At 34.6% G+C, this 2,757-nt stretch overlaps 1 non-coding gene across 1 annotated transcript; it reads left to right on the top strand.

The window, feature by feature from the left end:
- The first annotated feature begins 1,271 nt into the window (after positions 1–1,271).
- Positions 1,272–1,343, top strand: TRNAV-AAC. The gene has a single exon. It is a non-coding gene; the product is annotated as a tRNA-Val (tRNA).
- The last annotated feature ends 1,414 nt before the right edge of the window (positions 1,344–2,757 follow it).

Here is a 2,757-nt window from a genome sequence, read left to right as displayed (position 1 = left end):
AGATTATACTCCATTTAAAGTTATTATAAAATATTGACTATATTCCCTGATGTGTACAATATACCCTTGTAGCTTATTTTTTTAATATACATAGTTGTTTATACCTCTTAATTCCCTACTCCTCTCTTGCCCCATCCCTCATCCCTCTCCCTGCTGGTAGCCACTAGTTTTTTCTCTATATTTGTAAGTCTGTTTCTGTTTTGTTGTATTCATTCATTTTTTTTTATTTTTTTAGATTCCACATATAAGTAATAACATAAAGTATTTGTCTTTCTCTGTCTGATTTATTTCACTAAGTTTTCATGGATTAGAAGAATTAATATTGTTAAAATGTCTATACTACCCAAAGTAATCTACATATTTAATGCAATCTCTATCAAAATACCCATGGCATTTTTTACAGAACTAGAACAAATAATCCTAAAATATATATGAAACCATAAAAGACCCTGAATAGACAAAGAAATCTTGAGAAAAAAGAACAAAGTTGGAGGAATCATGCTCTCTAATTTCAGATTATACTACAGAGCTACAGTAACCAAAACAGCACGGTACTGGTACAGAAACAGACACATAGATCAATGGGATAGAATACAGAGTCCAGAAATAAACCCGTCTACTGCACTCATGGTCAATTCACCTACAAAAAAAGGCAACAATAAACCATAGGGAAAAGACAGTCTCTTCAATAAATGGTGCTGGGGAAACTGGACAGCTACATGTGAAAGAAATTACAACATTCTTTAACACTACGCACAGAAATAAATTCAAAATGGCTTTAAGACCGAAACGTAAGACCTGAAACCATAAAACTCCTAAAAGAAAACACAGAACACTCTTTGACATAAATCATAGCAGTATTTTTTGGATCTGTCTCCTAAGGCAAAAGAAATAAAAGCAAAAATGAGCAAATGGGACCTAGTTAAACATAAAGCCTTTTGCACAGCAAAGGAAACCTCAACAAAATGAAAAGACAGCCTTTTGAATGGGAGAAAATATTGGCAAGTGATATGACTGATAAGGGGCTAATATCCAAAATATATAAACAGTTCATACAACTCAATAGAAGAAACAAACAACTCTATTAAAAAATGGGCAGAAGTCCTGAATAGACTTTTTTTTCAAAGAAGACATACAGAAGGACAACAAGTACATGAAGAGATGCTCAACATTGCTAGTCATTAGAGAAATGCAAATCAAAACCACAATGAGATGTCACCTCACACCAGTCAGAATGGCTGTCATCAAAAAGATCAGAAATATCAGGAGAGGAGAGTATAGTTCAGTGGTAGAATGTGTGCTTAACCTGCACAAGGTCCTGGGTTCAATCCCCAGTACCTTCATTAGAAAAATTTAATTACTTTCCTTCTCCAAAAAAACAAAACAAAACAAAACAAAACAACAAAAAAAAACAAATAACAAATGTTAGCAAGGATCTGGAGAAAAGGAAACCTTTGCACACTATTTGTGGCAAGGTAAATTAGTGCAAATACTATGGAAAACAATATGGAGGTTTCCCAAAAAACTAAAAATAGAACTACCATATGACCCAGTAATTCCATTCCTTGATATATATCCAAAGAAAATGAAAACACTAGTTCTTTTTCATTTTTAAAGAAAAAAAATTCTTTGTTTATGCCACCTGTATTTATATGAACCAAACAAGGCAAGAGTAATCCGAATACGACAGGCAGAAACTGGGAAACTGTAAGTACTAAGACCATGCATGCAGACCATGTAAGTCCTGAGACCATACATGTAGACCATACTCAATGAATATTTGTCCCCTGGAATGAATGAGTGCTTGATTTGCTCATACTGTGAGAAACATTGCTGTCTTATGTCAAGAATGATTTTTAAATTGAATAAATGTTGTCAATTATTATAGAGCCAGAAGTCTCTTTAATTAGTTCTCTCCAGTGATTTTCTGTAATAAAAATGTTCTACCAAGAGTTAACTGTAAAGACCTCCAACAATAAAGCACCCAGCTGCACTTAGAAGCATATGCAATTTTCAGAGAAGTTGCCTGTCTGTCTCTGTCCTCTCCCTATCCAAGGAATAGCATAGAAGGATAAAGTTAGCTGAAGATCCCTGGGGGTTTATTTCTTCCACTTCCTGTCCAGAGCTTTCCTCTATATCCCTCCTTTTGTCTCTATCAGAGTTTATAGAAAAAAATAATAAAACATGTATCTACTCTGGTCATTAGGGCCCCAGAGTACGGAACTGTTAGTCAGTAAGGGAAATTGCCATCTCCCTGATTAATAACATAACGCAGCTCCTCAGAGGGCTTTACCAGTATCCCATTCAATCCAGTTTGTGTCTGAGTAGCTGCAAATAAATTCAAATTATTGTGTTATGTCTCCTAGAATAATCTTGGGCCTCATTATATACCATTGTGGCAAGGTGGAGGTGGGTGCTTATAAAGGCAAGAAATCTCCCCTGGGATTAAAATCTAGTGTGCTTGTTAAAAATTTATGCTTACGTTGTCATGAATTTTGTTACCTCATTTATTTAGATTTTATGACTGTTATATGCTACCAGTTATTTGGAGAGCTGTGAACAAGTAGCCTTTTCTCTTCAGGATATGTAAACCAGCTCCACCAAACATAAATAGGTAAAGACAGAATGCTAATTGTTTGGATACAAAATCTTCTACAGCAAAAGGTAACAAATCAAAGGCAAGTCAAGCAGAAGTTAAATAAAGCCAGCTCTCTAAAGCTTCTTCTCATTCTTTGGGTCTATGATTCAATTTTCTAT

This window comes from Camelus ferus, chromosome 1 (genome assembly GCF_009834535.1).
Source record: "Camelus ferus isolate YT-003-E chromosome 1, BCGSAC_Cfer_1.0, whole genome shotgun sequence".
NCBI classification, from domain to species: Eukaryota; Metazoa; Chordata; class Mammalia; order Artiodactyla; family Camelidae; genus Camelus; species Camelus ferus.
The sequence above is the reverse complement of the archived record's forward strand: the minus strand, read 5'-3'. Positions and strand labels throughout refer to the sequence as shown.